Source organism: Capra hircus, chromosome 1 (genome assembly GCF_001704415.2).
Source record: "Capra hircus breed San Clemente chromosome 1, ASM170441v1, whole genome shotgun sequence".
In the NCBI taxonomy this organism is placed as follows: Eukaryota; Metazoa; Chordata; class Mammalia; order Artiodactyla; family Bovidae; genus Capra; species Capra hircus.
Window position 1 is genome coordinate 62457258 of NC_030808.1, and position 17378 is coordinate 62474635.

Here is a 17378-nt window from a genome sequence, read left to right on the forward strand (position 1 = left end):
GAAATAGATGTTTATCTGGAACTCTCTTGCTTTTTCCATGATCCAGCGGATGTTGGCAATTTGATCTCCGGTTCCTCTGCTTTTTCTAAAACCAGACTGAATATCTGGAAGTTCATGGTTCACCTATTGCTGAAGCTTGGTTTGGAGAGAATTTTAAGCATTACTTTACTAGCGTGCAGTAGTTTGAGCATTCTTTGGCAAGTAGAGGTATAGAAAAGAGTTATTAATTCAATCTATTAAATGCTTCTGCAAATGAAAGGATAATCATAAACATTTTGAATTCCTCCTCTTGACACAAAGCATCACCTGAGAATCTGCACAAATTCCCAAAGGAGAGCGCAGGAGCAATTTAATCAAGCACATCAAGATGGTGTTGAAAGCATGTCACCCATAAGAAAGATTTAGGTTCTTCTTCTAATTTAGCTTCTTTGGGTTTAACAGTTGAGGACCAGAGCTCTTCTCCATTCTGAATCTTACTCCCATTGTTCTGTCCCCCTGTTCGTCTCCCAACGTGATGTACTTGCTTCTCTCTACTTGAGACACATTTCCTTTTTTTTTTTTCTTTTTTTACTTTCAGTTGTCTAGACTTGGAATACCTCTAAGATTTCATCTCAATTAGTTTGCAGAAATCAGACACAGGTGATTTGAAACTTGTTTCCCTCTTTGCTAATTAAAAGATCTCAAGTACATTATTTAGGCTCAGTTTCTTTATAAGTAAAATGGAAATAATACTATCAATTCTGACATCTGGTTATACAGACTAAACTACACGAGGTAACGGGATGTATCTGAAACATACTAGAAGCTGTATTATTTCCTTCACCCTTCATTTCACCTTCTGATACCAGAATGTATCTAACAAAGAGTTTCTAACAAAGCCAAGAGAAAATACAGGTAGAGTTGATACAATTGGGGACCAAAGTTGTCCTGGTTCCTATTATTGTTTTTTGTCTTTATTTGTAATAGTTACTGTGCCACTTTATCAGTACAGGGGAAAAAGTTGGAATACTCAGTCGCAAAAAAAGTTTCATTGAAAAGACTATTCTTGTAACTTTGCCTACTGGAAAAAAATAAATGATTTTTAAAGAACCTTTACATTTAATTTGCATAATGTGCATTTTATTCTACCTATACTTCTTAAAAATAACGCTTAATGACCTCCAAGGTAAGGTTCTTCACTTGCTTTCCTTCCTTGCTTGTTTTATTTTCAGAAGAAAGGAGTGAAAATGGATCTATCCACCTGGCCTGGCTCACTCCCTATTGTGATGACCAACTTTCTGTCCCTAAATCAGACCAAGAAATCTGTGGCCACAAAACAGTGAATGATACGTAAAGAAATAAGTTGCAGGCTTTTCGCTTCAGTGGCAACACATATTAATTGAATTCAATTGGCCACAGTGATACCAAACAAGGGAAAATGTTCTAACTGCTTCAATGCCATGCAGACTTTAAATGCGGTGAAGTCTTGAAGATTGCTGCAGGACAGCATCGTGTATTTTACCATATTTATTTTTCATGAGTTCTCTCTTGCCAGGCTTTGTAAAACATTCGTCCCAATAAATGATTTACCATGGCAGAAAAGTTGCAGGAAATTGCTCTGAGCTCACCTTCAGACATTATGAAGGCTCCAAGTCTAATCAGATTCTAGAGAGGATTCAGAGGTGGCAGACATTTGTGAACAGAAAAGAGGAAAATACACTAGAAAAACATCATAACGACTCATTATCTGTCTTTCATTTTAACATATGCCTATTCTGAATTCTCCTGCTTTGAAGGAAGGCCATTCACTTGAAATTTATTTTTAGTTAATGAAGGTAACCTTTTAAACTCCATTAGCAGCTTCTTTCTCAGCCTAAGTGTAGAGAAGCCTGTGGGATTTGGGAGATACCCAGCTGTTCTCCAGGAAGTGTGTTTTTAACAGTGACCTGGGTCTTCCACAAAAGCAACATTCAGAATAAACCAGAGAGCCCACATGGACTCTCCAAGAGCCAGAGTCTTAGGTTTAGAAAACTGTCTAATCAGGATTTTCCTGATAGTTCAATGACAAAAACTCCTCATTCCCCACGCAGGGAACCGGGGTTTGATCTCTGTCAAGGGACCTAAGTCTCACATGCTGCAACCAAAAATCCCACGCTCCTATGTGCCACAACTAAGAGGGGTGCAAATAATATTTTTTAAAAATAAAGCTGTCTAATCTTTGAGAAATAAAACATTAACATCCCAGACATCCAGATTTTCTTTACCTTTTACCAGGTTTCACTAAGAAGTCTCATCCCAAGGGGCACCATGTTTTCAGGGAGAAAGAAGAGTTGATTCTTGGAGTAGCTAAGTACTCTTTCACTAAGACCTCTGGATCTCTGGATGTAGAAGTGTAAGCAGAGTTTTAGAACTTGAGCTTGGGAGAGAACCAAACTCCTCAATGTGATATGCAGAACAGGGTGTGGCAAAACTGAGTCACACAGTATAATAAGACATCTGGGTTTGGAGGTCAGACATGGATTCAAATCACAGCTTGTCCATACTAAAGAAGTTATCAGTAGATATTCATCTGATACTCTAGTTAAGTCCTATGCAGAACGCACTCGAAGTTACAGAAGAGTTGAGATAGGATAATGAAATCAGTGTGCCTTAAAAAAGGAAAATTCACCCTTGCTATTCTCATTAGTTACCTCTGAGATTTTCTCTAATTTCCAAACGCTGGAATATTATGTTATTTTCCCCATAAAGAGTATATTGACCTTTTCAGACTCTTAGTGAGAAGTCCAGAGTCCAAAGTAATGGGGAACCATGAATTCATGTGGGACCATGGTCCTGGGTGATGGGCTGCTGATTTGCTTCCATGAACCTGGCTCCCAGCATGTGCTTCAAATCCTATCCTTGGTTAAATCTATAAATGATTCCTTGAAATAGGCCTTAAGGTTATTCACAAATCTTTAAAACTTGGACTGTTAAATTCTAGAATTCTAAGTACCTACTGCACTTCAGAATATATACACAGTTCCAAATAGGAAAAGGAGTACATCAAGGCTGTATATTGTCACCCTGCTTATTTAACTTCTATGCAGAGTACATCATGAGAAACGCTGGGCTGGAAGAAGCACAGGTTGGAATCAAGATTGCTGGGAGAAATGGCAATAACCTCAGATATGCAGATGACATCACCCTTATGGCAGAAAGTGAAGAGGAACTAAAAAGCCTCCTGATGAAAGTGAAAGCAGAGAGTGAAAAAGCTGGCTTAAAGCTCAACATTCAGAAAACGAAGATCATGGCATCTGGTCCCATCACTTCATGGGAAATAGATGGGGAAAACAGTGGAAACAGTGTCAGACTTTATTTTTTGGAGCTCCAAAATCACTGCAGATGGTGACTGCAGCCATGAAATTAAAAGACGCTTACTCCTTGGAAGAAAAGTTATGACCAACCTAGGTAGCATGTTGAAAAGCAGAGACATTACTTTGCCAACAAAGGTCCGTCCAGTCAAGGCTATGGTTTTTCCTGTGGTCATGTATGGATGTTAGAGTTGGACTGTGAAGAAAGCTGAGTGCTGAAGAATTGATGCTTTTGAAATTTGAACTGTGGTGTTGGAGAAGACTCTTGAGAGTCCCTTGGACTGCAAGGAGATCCAACCTGTCCATCCTGAAGGAGATCAGCCCTGGGATTTCTTTGGAAGAAATGATGCTAAACCTGAAACTCCAGTACTTTGGGCACCTCATGCGAAGAGTTGACTCATTGGAAAAGACTCTGATGCTGGGAGGGATTGGAGGCAGGAGGAGAAGGGGATGACAGAGGATGAGATAGCTGGATGGCATCACGGACTCAATGGACGTGAGTCTGAGTGAACTCCAGGAGTTGGTGATGGACAGGGAGGCCTGGCGTGCTGCAATTCATGGGGTCCCAAAGAGTACGACACGACTGAGCGAATGACTGAATATAAATTAGTTTCCTCTATCTCTTTTGAACTACAGTGTTGGAGAAGACTCTTGTGAGACCCTTGGACTGCAAAGAGATCGAACCAGTCAATCCTAAAGGATATCAGTCCTGAATATTCATTGGAAGGACTGATGTTGAAGCTGAAACTCCAATACTCTGGCCACCTGATGTGAAGAGCTGACTCATTTGAAAAGACCCTGATTCTGGGAAAGATTGAAGGCAGGAGGATGAGATGGTTGGATGGCATCACTGACTCAATGGAAATGAGTTTGAGTAAATTCCAGGAATTGGTGATGGGCAGGGAGGCTTGGCGTGCTGCAGTCCATGGGGGTCACAAAGAGTCTGACATGACTGAGCGACTGAATTGAACAGATCTCTCTATTTAGAATGCTATCCCTAAATGGTATTCTGCTGGAATTTAGGCAACAAAGACTTAATGCTCTTCTGAAAAATAACTTGGGGTAAGGAATAAATGAATCCTTAACAGTGGGGTAAACCACTCAACAGCCATTTTATTGACAGACATTTGGGATTGTCCACATATGATTCTGAAGAGTTAACTTCGATTGTATCAGCAAATATAGTAATCCCAGCAGTAAAACATGTTATACCCTAAGTGAATCATAACATTACCATAAATATACATTCCTTCAGTATCTACCATGGGTGTGAAATCATACTAAAGAAATTATTATTTATAAAGTCAATTGATTTAGTCATTAACTGAGAGCTAAAGACAAAAAAAGAAAAACAAATGCTTCCCAAATATGGACCATATCCATTTAAAAAATAAATAGCCTGACATTCAACCATTGTGCACTTTTAGGAAACTGTGGCAAAATGTACTCAACAGTCATCTGAACCTATAACCCAGCTTTACCCCCATTTTCCCTGATAAGAGCTTTAGCTTCAAAAGTAGGAAATTTTATATATACTAGTCAAAGAGCAGAGAAAATCCATCCTCTTACATATCATGGGTTTCACCTACACAGCTAGTTATATGTGAATTTCCCTTACCTCTCTGAAATCTATTCTCTCAAATGAGGGCAGTAAAGCAAATCAATCATTCTTTCCTTTCTGTCATGCCTACGTACTGAAAAAAACATACTTCTCTTTCCTTGCAGAGGCCATCTCTTGAATAACCAATAATTCTTTGGCCAATTATTCAAACTATAGTGCCCTTTATCTTTAATCTGCAATAGTTCAGCTACTGGTGACCCCAGAGATGAGTTGCCCCTTTCCAGGGACATATAAATCCAGTAGTAGAACAATGTTGTAATGATGAACACACTTTGCCAGAGTATTTGTAGGTTTATGGTGATAAAATAATTATCTGAGCTTCTATTGATGCAAGACAGTTATAGTCAAAAGATCTGTTCAGCCCACTGAGATAACATCCGTGAGTCCATTGTATTCAAATCAACGAGCGCTTTTGGAAAACTGAGAGGGTACTCGTTTTGTCAAGTGATCAACATCATCTTTGTGAATCCATATTATCAAGTACAGACAGTAGTAGTTACTCTGCCCAGAAACAGCTGAAATTTAGATAGCCCAATAGTCCAAAGAGATTGGACTTGTTAAAGGTCAACAATGCCCCCGTGTTTCACCTCATCCTTTCACAACTCTATTTCTATTCCCCTTCATGCAGGCTTCTTTTATTTTTCTGGAAAACCAAAGCTTCTCTCTCACTCCCATGCCTCATCTCCCTCCCAAGTCTTTGACTTTAATTGCTAACATCTCACTTCTTTCTTTTCCTTCTTAACTTGTGCCTCATTCTCTTCCTTTAAGTATTTTAAAGTAATATTTTCATTCAACTCATGCCTATTCCAAAGTTCATGTGTAACACAATATTATGATGTTGGCAACAAGAGATATTGTCTTCTTTTAATAAATAAAGATGAAGACACAGGTTCAGACAGATATATTTTGCTCAAGTTGTCCCCATGTATAATGCTCTGATCTGGAATTAGAACTCTTTTCCCCCTATGATTCTGTCTTATCATAGCTGCCTCTCTCCATCTCAGACTGCTATGGCTGTACATCAAATCTCCTAAAATGTAAGAAAACTCACACACTAGAAAAAACAGATTATGTCTTCTAGACAGGTGGTCCTGCTAATGCTGCAGAGAACTACAGACTAATCCTCTGAGCCTTGGAACTTTTGAGATGTGCTGTGAAGTATATCATAATTAACCACAGAATCAAGAGATCAACGTAAGCCATCAGAAGTGCAGTGCTGTACCAAGTATGGCACACTGTGGGCAAGCAGGTAAATTCACAGTGCTCACTCCAAAAGGCAAATGTGCACCAACAGGCTTACCCAGCCTGAGGATCGCTCTGTGACAAGCTGAGCGGTCACATTTCACGTTTTGGTTTTCGTTTTCGTTTTTTTAATGACTGACTGAAATACTATCATTTTGGACTGTGACTGCAACTATGAAATTAAAAGACATTTGCTTCTTGGAAGAAAAGCTATGACACATCCAGACAGTGTGTTAAAATGCAAAGACATGATTTTGTCCACAAAGTTCCATATAGTCAAAGCTATGGTTTTCCCAATAGTCAGGTACGGATATGAGAACTGGTCCACAAAGAAGGTTGAGTGCTGAAAAATTAATGATTTCAAACTGTTGTGCTGGAAAAAAACTCTTGAGAGTCCCTTGGACAGCAAGGAGATCAAACCAGTCAATCCGAAAGGAAATCAACCCTGAATATTCACTGGAAGGACTGATGCTTAAGCCGCAGCATTGCTCACCTGATGCAAAGAGCTGAGTCATTGGAAAAGACCCTGATGCTGAGAAAGATTGAGGACAGGAGGTGAAGGGGACAACAGAGGATGAGATGGTTGGATGGCATCATCAACTCAATGGACCTAAGTTTGAGCAAACTGACAGAGATAGCGAAGGACAGGGAAGCCTGGCATGTGGCAGCCTAAGGTGTCTCAAAGAGTCCAACATGACTTAGTGACTGAACAACAAAATATTTCAATGACCACATGTCATTTGACACAAATGTGCATCCCATGATAATAAACCTAGATTACGGAAACAATTACCTGTGATCTTTTGTAAGCATTTTTCCACTCTGGAGTTACGATTTCATTGTTAAGGTCTGGCTGATCTCTAAAGTCCTCCACAGTTTCCACTGATACACATGTAAAATTAACTATACAATCTAGTAGTTTCCCATATAAAAGCTGAATTCACATGCTAGTAATTCTTTCAACACTTCTGATTTATTTTGCAAAAGTTGGTTTGATTAGTAGAACTTTAAAATCACTGCCTGAAATCAGTTGTAAATTTTCTCATTTTCTTTGCTTGAGAAGTTGATAAGAAAATTCATCACCAAGGCAAAAATCTAATGTCCAGATGAGTCCAAAACGAAGTACAAGGTTGTAGTCCATTTAACACAGAAGATATCATCATGTTCTTGCAAATATTGGGCTGCACTATCTCCTACACCAATCATGCCATGCTCCATTCTGGAAATGTACTAATCTTTCTAGAATGTTCTAAACTGTGTTTATACCAACTGCTGCATTTCACAGCAGCAGAACTGAAAGTACATCAATTCAGAAAAATCTCTTTTCCATCAGAATAAAAAATGTAAACAAATTTCCTTTTGACCACAATAATGAAGGAAAACATGGGCATGAAATGCTAAAGACTTGCAATTCAACTCTATGTGTCATCCGGCTTTTCCTGAACTGTCTGGTAGATTGAAAGACAACTTCAAAAGAATTTTTTCTGAGCATCACAGTGATGTACGTATTAACACTTAATTTAAGGATGCAAAAGCACCTGGTATTAATAGAAGGATCTCCATAAACAAAAAGTTTTTTAAAAATATGTGCAAACAGATAGCTGGTGGGAAGCTGATATATAGCACAGGAAACTCAGCTAGGTGCTCTGTGATGACCTAGAGAGGTAGGATGGGGGGGTTGTGGGAGGGAGACTCGAGAGGAAGGGGATATATGTATACATGTTGCTGATTCGTTTTGTTGTACAGCAGAAACTAACACAACACTGTAAAGTAATTATACTCCAATAAAAAATAAAATAAAGAGAATTTTAACAGATTGGGGAAAATTAAGGTACAGATTAATAGTCATAATGATTTGGAGTCTGGACCCTTTATCTGGACAAATCATTGCAAAAAGCAGGGGCAAATTAAGAGGCATAGAAGGGTGTTTGTTTATTGGTTATCTATACTATCTTGTATCACGTGGTGGGTTTGGTTGTAGATTTAGTGACTAGTCACTGTGTTTCAGTACTTAACATGAAACATCTTGATCTATACAATCAGGTTACTCATCTTCCAAGACAATTCATTTGTTATATTTCACACTTGTATCTAAAAATGCTTGAAGCCAAACTGTACTTTTATTAAAAGAGAAACAAATATTTGGAAGCAAATTTTTAAGAGGCAAAATACAATAACATTCATAAAAATAATTACTTTGTATTGAGTGTTGACTAGGTACTGTTTGATTTTCTTAATGCTTTACAAATATTAATTTACTTAATCCTCTCAAAAACTTTATAAGGTAAACAACACAGCTTCACAGAGGTAAATTTGCCTTTGATTATAAAGCTCTAGGGCTTCCCAGGTGGCTCAGTGGTCAAGAATCTGCCTACCAATGCAAGGAGACCAGGAGACACAGGTTCGATCCCTGGGTTGGGAAGATCTTCAGAGAAGGAAATGGCAACGCAATACAGTACTCTTGCCTGGAGAATTCCATGGGCAGAGGAGCCTGCCAGGGCTACAGTCCATAAGGATCACAAAGAATCTGACACGATGGAGCATGCACACACATGCAAAGCTTTAAGTAGCAGAACTGAATTTAAATTAAGACAACCAGTTCCACAATTTATTTTAACCACAAAACAGCATGGCTTCTCTTTACCTGGTTATATAAACTCCCTATTTTAAAGTTCAAAGGCACCCATTGGTACCACCATATATTTATGATCTTCAAACTTAGTGGAGACCTGGGAGGGCTCTGCCATCCTGGTGCGGTCACCCATTTTCCCTCTCCACAAGATTAATCAAAACTACTGATTTTCTTAGGTCCTCCACTCCATTTCTGCTCTTAACCTCATGTTGATAAGAACTCATACTTATCAGAGAAAATTTCTATCTCCACCATGAACAATCACAACTGTTTCATATTTCTGCAGACACACTCACCTCCTCAGAAATGGAAACTTTAATGCAAATTTGAAGTAAGCCTTCTACCTGGATTCTTGCTGTGAAAATCCTTCTCTTCTGGGATCCTGCTCTTTTAGTTACCTTTTCTATTTCCTAAATGTTCAGTCTTCCTCTCCGTACATCCTCAGCGTGTTCTCATCACATATATGATCTCTTTGCAGTTCATCTTTCTGCCATAGCTCCCTTTTCTCCTCCTTTCTTAGCCAAGACTTTGAAAATATAATTGCTACTTACTGATTCCACTTCACTTTCTTTTCATATTCCCTCATTAGTTTTCTAGTTCTCTAATTCACTGGTAAAGGTCATGAACGATGTCATAATTACCAAATGTGATATGTTCTTGCTATCTAATCTTTATTTCCACCATGTGAAACTCAACCGCTTTTAATTTCAGGGCAATTCTTTTCTGGCTATGCTCCTCACTCCCTGACCCCTCCATCTAAAACTTAATGCAATGATTGCCCATGACAAACGTTTGAATGTCGACACTGCAGAATGTTATGTTTTTGTCCCTGTCATACCTCTAAACATTATTTTTACTAGACTGACCTCTCTCCCACATTTCTAACCCATATACCTGACTGCTTACTACTTACAGAGCTTACTACTTCCTGACATTTAAACTCAACATGGCTTCTGGCAGCCAGCCTCCAAGGCAGTCCTATGATCCATGCCTGTGCAGTCCTCCTGCTATTCACACTGTCTCGACATTCTTCCCATATCAAATTGTGCTGACCTGTGTAACCACTAGGACTGCGCCGGAACGGCACATGTGGCTTATAGACTGAATCATGAAAGACGTGTCTTTTTCCCTGATGTCCCTTGGATCATTGCTCTGAGAAGAACCAACTGCCATGTTGTGAGGACACTTAAGGAGCCCTGTGGAGAATCACACCAGCCACCTACCAAAAGCCACAAGGGTGAATCATCTTAGAAACAGATGCTCTAGCTTCAGTCAAGCCTTCAGATGACTGCAAGTCTATCCAACATCTTGAAGCAATCATGAAAGATCCTGAGTTATAACCACTCATCTAAGCTGCTTCCAAATTCCTAACTCAAAGAAAAGGTGAGACAATATAAGCTTGTTATTTTAAGATGCTAAAACTGAAGATTGTTTGTTATGCAACAAAGAGAAGTCATCATACCCCACTTATGTACTCCTTTTTTCAATTATTGACAACAGTGTCCATTGCATTATCCAAACCACATACCCTATGTTGCCACCAATTCATCGCCCCCCCCCCCACCCATTATTCCTCACCTCCAGCTGAGTTCCAGGTTTTCTGTAATCTCTGCTATAAATCTCTTGAATCCACCCCTCTAACAATAACTCTGATCAGTCCTGCCTTCTACAGTTTCTCCTAGGATACATTAAGAGAGTTATTATTTCTATAATGTCTCTAATTCACTCTTCATCTTTAAATACAACTACTAGGCTTCACTTGTGGCTCAGATGGTAAAGTGTCTGCCTACAATGCGGGAGACCTGGGTTTGATCCCTGGGTCGGGAAGTTCCCCTGGAGAAGGAAATGGCAACCCTCTCCAGTATTCTTGCCTGGAAAATCCCATGGATGGAGGAGTCCAGTAGGCTACAGTCCATGAGGTCACGAAGAGTCAGACACGACTGAGCGACTTCACTTCACTTCAGATAATGCTCTCCAAAATCAGGCCCTTAAATGGTGTTCCATATGATGTAAGCCCACTTGCCTGCAACCTTATCTCTTCCTATGTCCTACAAAACCTAATTTCAAGTTCCATACTATTTCATTCTTTAGAAGTTGTTGTGGTTTTTTTTTTGTATTTTTTTTTTGTTTGCCTCCTGCTAAAATGACTTGCTTCTCCTTTCCTCTCATTGTTCAGGCAATCATGACTTTGACAACTAAATTGAAGAGTCAATCCTTTAAACAATACCGCTGTATATATAATTGACAACTCCTTCCTTAAAACTACTGTGTTCTGTATACATCAGTGTACTTAAAAATGTTTTTAAAATTTGTTAGCTCATATGTCTGCCTTTCACTGCACTAAAATGTAGACTATGTCATTCTCATCTTTGTAGCTTCAAGGTACAGGAGAGGTTTTGTCATACATTGGGCACTCAATTATCACCTGAAAAAATAAATGAATGTTAACCAGTTCATTTCATTTCAAAAGAGACACTAAGCAATCCAATAGATATAAAAGAATAAAATATAAGGGAACATCTACTTACCGAGTATAGACATTATCGTAATTCAACAAAAATGTTTCATTCAGATCTACATAAGAATAAGTAGAGTAAATACCTATTTTCAGCTAATTTACTATGACCACAAAAGATATCCCCACGTGCTTATTCCCCTAGGTTCACACCATGGAGGTAGCCTGGTAAGAATAAAATATGCTACAGTATTTTAGTTCAGTTTTCTTATGCTGTAGAGAATTGCTAAGAAGAGAAAATAGTGCGTATGGAAAGAACTGGGTAGCCTTGAGTCTTTACAGACAATTACACTTTAATATTGTTCCACATATTCATGCTTGATCATTCATGTGCTACCAAGAAACACATTACTGCCAGCTAGAGCAATATTAAGTCATTGACCCCTAGGAGTTCAGTCATGTTTTAAGGATCTCTCTATCAACAGAGGTCTCAATCAAACTTACTACTAAAACTGTCCATGATAAAATTTCAATAATGAAGTAATTTTAAATTACTCAATCCTGTCCTTTAATAATGAAGTAATATTAAATTATTCAATCCCCCTCAATCTTGTCCTACTTTCTGTGACCTCATAGAATATAGCCCACTAGGCCACTCTGTCCATGGAATTCTCCAGGCAAGAATAACTGGAGTGGGTTGCCATTCCCTTCTCCAGGGGATTGTCCTAACCCAGGGATCAAACCTGGGCCTCCTGCATTGCACGCAGACTATTTACCATCTGAGACACAAGGGAAGACTCACAATTTCAATTAATCAACAACAGAGGAAACGCTTATAGGGTCATTTGTGAAAACGCATTTTTATGTTAGCACTTGTTATAGTTACTCATATTAAAGGTAAAATTTTTACAATTGTCATTAAAATGCATTTTTTTTTTATAAAGGAACTGGAGATGGCACTCTGCGCATATTTTTCTAAACAGTAAAATAGTGTTCAAAGAATGCTAAACCTGCTGATGAGAGCAAGAGATCTATTTATTCCTTAAATGAGAATATTTTTTCCTGATTTAGATATTTTCATAATTAGTGGATAATATGAAATAAAGAAAAGGGGTCAACTAAGTTCTGAACAACTGGTAAAGGGCGGATGGGGATGAAACCTGAGGCATTATAAAAAATGAAAGCTAGAAAATATGTTTATTAGGGGTGGGAGGGAAGGAAGGAAATGACTGAGGAACACAAAAAGTTGGGTGAAGAGGAAGGAAAATAACAGAAATAGATCAACCTGCTGGAGGATTCACTCATCTACTTCTCACTAAGAGGCAAGAGCAATTATAATTCTCATTTTATAGGTGAGGAAACTGAGGTATGAATCCAGCAAGCAGCTGGGTGGATTTCAGCAGTTATTGATCACTGATGGCAGCCTTTGATTATATTGGGTTGGCCTAAACGTTTGTTGGTTTTTTCCACATAAGGAAAAACTTGAACAAACGTTTAGGCCAACTCAATCACACAAGGATTAACGCTGCAAGCAGATATGTGCTAATAACTGGGCCATGATGTTGTGTTGGCTATGTCAAGAAAGCCACAATAAAGTGTATGTCTTATTTTCAGAATCTCAAACATTGCAAAGGAATACTCCCAGAGTCCAAAAAACATCTCTCATCTCTCTGACAGGAAGAGATTTCCAGAATGTCAGCAATGTATTTTAATACCATCATCTTGGGCTTCTGATACATTCTTTTTTTTTTTTAACTTACTTTCCCAGCAGAGCGTACAGTAGTGCCTTTTTTTTTTAACAGGCAAGCCGAGAGAGGTCAATGCAAGGAAAGAGCTTAGGCTTGCCTTATGTCCAAGTAGACAAGAAGAGCCAAGAAGTCTGGGAGTCACCAAAAGGAAAGAAGGGTCAGGAAAGGTTAATGCGTATGGTCTTCGTGAACAAAGTAGTTGCCTGAGGTGAGATGGTTTGCTCTTAATCTCTTACTGTATGTGGGTGGCTTTGTATAATGTGTGCTGATTAAAATCAGGGTTTACTTCACAAGGGCCAAGTGAATAAAACCTATGAGGAAGCAAAAGCAAACCCAATTTCTGTAATGTCTGCCAGGACGGAAGTGGTGTGCAACATCTTTTATACTGTATGTATATTCTAAGGAGAAGAGGGTGTCAGTGGATGAGGTGGTTGGATGGCAACACCGATGCAACGGACATAAACCTGGGCAAAGTTTAGGAGATGGTGAGTGACAGAGAAGCCTGGCGTGCCGCAGTTCATGGGGTCCAAGGACTGGAGACTGAACGACAGCAACAGTCTAAGTCCTGTATGTGGCTCCTTTGACAGTTGTATGGTGCGCAGCCTCTAATTTAATGCTATTCTTTCCACATATATTGTAGTGCCCCCTTTTCAATGCTTCCACCAGACAGTTTTACCAAAGGACAGAGTACCTTTTCGGTTAAACATTCACACCTAAAAGAGAATTGGGTATGCCCAAGGTGACAGGTAATTGGAATCCAGGCAAAAATGGGGAGTTGTGGTTCAATAGACTAATAATCCCAGGTTAAAACCCCTGATGTAAAAAATAACCTAGAATACATTCTTAAGTACAGATTTATTTTCTTTTCCTTTCCCCTCACCCCCCAGGTCCCTGGATGATTCTGGGAACTACTGCCTGATATAGGGTGCACAGGCAACTGGTAAGAGGTTTCCAGGTATCTGACTTCATCAGATATTCCCTCGTGGACACCATACATGCTGTACTCTTGGTGTTGTAATCTTCCTAACTTGCTTGTAAGGACTCAGGATGCTCTTTGAGACAGCTGTTAGGGCTAATGATGCTGGGAAAGTTAAATTCTTCTGTGTATAAGCTCTTATAAAAAAGATCCAGGAGGATAACAAAGAATGGTGTTTCTCTTTTGGCCGCCAGGAGGCCATGTTACTGAAGCTGCTCTCTTAGCTGCAAAGGGTGAATAAGAAGTGTATTAAGAATTTAAGTATCGCATCTCGTGATGGAGCAGCTACACTCAGGGGGAGAAATGACACTCTTGATTTCTCTAAGCATACCACATTAAGGGCTTCTCTGCTGGCTCAGGTGGCAAAGAATCTGCCTGGAATACGGGAGACCCAGGTTCGATGCCTGAGTCAGGAAGATCCCCTGGAGAAGAAAATGGCAACCCACTCCAGTATTCTTACCTGGAAAATCCCATGGACAAAGGAGCCTGGGGGACTACAATACATGGGGTCACAAAGAGTGAGACACAGCTGAGCGACTAACACACACAGCACATGAAAGTAGCATTTATGCAGTGTCCCACTCTTTGGGGCATTCAAAAAGACTGGAAGATAGATGCTGCCTTCAGAGATCATACAGTCTAGTTATGCATTAACTAAAATATGTATTGGAAAATTGGGATAAATATCATATGTGTTCTTTTCCAATACAGAGTCTATGTTATTTTACTCCTTAAAATTGTAAAATAATTTAAAAACCATTCCTCCTTAACAATATAAAAAAGGACAAAAAACTTGTTAACATTTTGGTAAAGCTTATTCCATATTTCTGTCATGATATGGGTAATAGTTATATTATTTGCATACTTACTATAAACCAGGTATTATATTTAAAAATTTATACCTATGACCTGTCTTTTAATGCTCATGGTTTCCTCATTTTATAAATCAGAAAACTGAAGAACAGAAAAACTATGCAATTTACTCAAATTTGCACAACTGATGTGAGGGAAATCCACAATTACAATTTTGGCAGCCTGACTCCAAAGTCCACACACTCAATCACAATCTCCCAATGTATGCCCCTTTCCCCTCCGGACCATAAGTTTGTTTTCTAGTAATAAAAGCCTACTGTATAGCACAGAGAATGCTAATTAATACTGCATAATGACCTATATGGGAAACAAATCTAAAAAAATTGAATATATGTATAACTGATTGATTTTGCTATACAACTGAGACTAATACATCACTGTAAATCATGTATAATAAATATTGTTTTTTAAAAGACCACATACTCAAAAATTACACTATATGGCCTCAAGACTTGTCATTTTAAAAGAGCTATCCATCTATAAAGTTCTACTAACTTAGCCTACATTATATATTGGAAGCTTTCTTCTTTTACCTAACAACTCATTACATTATGAACATCATTCCAGGTCAATAAGTATAGATCTAAATCAGCATTTTAAATTTATGCTAGAAATAGTCTGTAATTTTAAACACATCACATAAACTATTTTATTGGCTCTATGTTAATTAAATTTAATTCAATAAACACTTATGGAGACTCTGTTAGTCATGGCACTAGAAGAAATTATCTATCTAATCACTGTTCCCAATAGTTCTCAACTATCTTAGAATTTATGTAGTGCACATCTCCCATCCTCACAGGATATACCTCTCATGTCCTGGGCCATTCAAGGGGATTTTGGAGATAGTCAGTGAATCTGGGGTAGCATTGACAATCAACTCAGGTAATTTTAGGAAAAGTTTAGAGATTATCTGTAACCTAGCTCATCTCACCTGTGAGTAACCAACAGTGTATTACTTTAACTTCTAACACTAGGGTCATTCAGTATCTTGCAGGCCAGAATAACCTCGCTGTTTCAGAAAGAATAAGACAAGGCTTCCAGTGAAAGACTGGCTGGTTAGGAAATCCATCACATTTTATTGTCCCATTGAATTATGATGTGTCATCCTTCATCTCTTTGTAATGCTTGCACGCTGGCTCATAATATTCTGTCAGTGTTCAGTCCCTCAATTGTTTAACCCATTCTACCTGTTTTTGCTAAATGCAGAAAAATGAAAAGTCTCTGCGAAGAGGAAGGTAGAACAATAATGGAGAAAGGTTGGTGGTTGCCAAAGAGACTTAATGTTAAAAACCGTGTTGATAGTGGGAAGTAAATGAGGGTACTGCTTGAAGAATTTAGTTGGAATCCCATCCCAGCTCAAATATTGAATTCCTGTTTATTCTTTTACCTTTTTATGTTTATAATTTTATGTTTTCTATTGACAATTTATTTACCTTTTTGGGGGGTAATATCCCATGTCTTTGGGACAATACTGGTACCCTACAGGGCCTTTTTGGAGATTATGTGAATTGAGTCTTGAAAGCTCTCCAAAATGTGCCTGACAGATATTTAAGGGCTCACTACATGCTAACTTTATGACCTTAAACAATATTAAATTGTTTGCCAGCAGTGATTACCCATGCTTTGTAATAGTGCCCATTTCCTTTTGTTGTTGTATTTCAGCTGCTAAGTTGTGTCCAACTCTTTGAAAACCCGTGGACTGCAGCTTTCAAGGGTCTTCTGTCCTCCACTATCGGCTGGAATTGGCTCAAATTCATGTCCAACGAGTCAGTGATGCTAAGTACCTCATCCTCTGCTACCCCCTTCTCCTTTTGCCCTCAATCTTTCACAGCATCAGGGTGTTTTCCAGTGAGTCAACTCTTTGTATCAGGTGGCCAAATAATTGGAACTTCAGCATCAATCCTTGCAAAGAATATTCAGGGTTGATTTAGGATTAACTGATTTGATCTTCTTTTCGTCCAAGGGACTCTCAAGAGTCTTCTCCTAAACCACAATTTTAAAGCATTAACTCTTTGGTGCTCAGCCTTCATTACAGTAGAACTCATATCCATACATGACTATTGGAAAAACCATAACTTTTACTATATGGACATTTGTGGGCAAAATGATGTCTCTGTTTTTCAATAAGCTGTCTAGATTTGTCATAACTTTTCTTCCAAGGAGCAAGTGTCTTTTAATATTGTGGCTACAGCCACTGTCCACAGTGATTTTGGACTCCAAGAAAATAAAGTCTGTCACTGTTTCCACATTTTCCCCATGAAAATTTTCCCCATTTTGCCATGAAGTGATGGGATTGGATGTCATGATCTTAGCTTTTTAAAGTTGAGTTTCAAGCCACCTCTATTACTCTCCTCTTTCCCCTCATCAAGAGGCTCTTTAGTTCCTATTCCCTTTCTGCCTTTAGAGTGCTATCACCTGCATATCTGAGATTGTTGATATTTCTCCCAGAAAACTTGATTCCAGCTTGTGATTCATCCAGCCCAATATTTCACATGATGT